This window comes from Neophocaena asiaeorientalis, unplaced genomic scaffold, assembly GCF_003031525.2.
Source record: "Neophocaena asiaeorientalis asiaeorientalis breed wild unplaced genomic scaffold, Neophocaena_asiaeorientalis_V1.1 scaffold670, whole genome shotgun sequence".
Taxonomy (NCBI): Eukaryota; Metazoa; Chordata; class Mammalia; order Artiodactyla; family Phocoenidae; genus Neophocaena; species Neophocaena asiaeorientalis.
In genome coordinates, this window is record NW_020175080.1 from 105155 (window position 1) to 105431 (window position 277).

The window sequence follows — 277 nt, forward strand, 5'->3', positions numbered from 1 at the left end:
AAGTACTAATACGGAGTAGCAATTCTCATATTAGACAAAATAGACTTTAAAGTAAAAAGACTATTACAAGAAACAAAGAAAGCCACTACATAATGATCAAGGGATAAATCCAAGAAGAAGATATAACAATTGTAAATATTTATGCACCCAATATAGGAGCACCTCAATACACAAGGAAACTGCTAACAGCCATAAAAGGGGAAATCGACATTAACACAATAACAGTAGGGGACTGTAACACCCCACTTTCACCAATGGACAGATAATCCAAAATGAA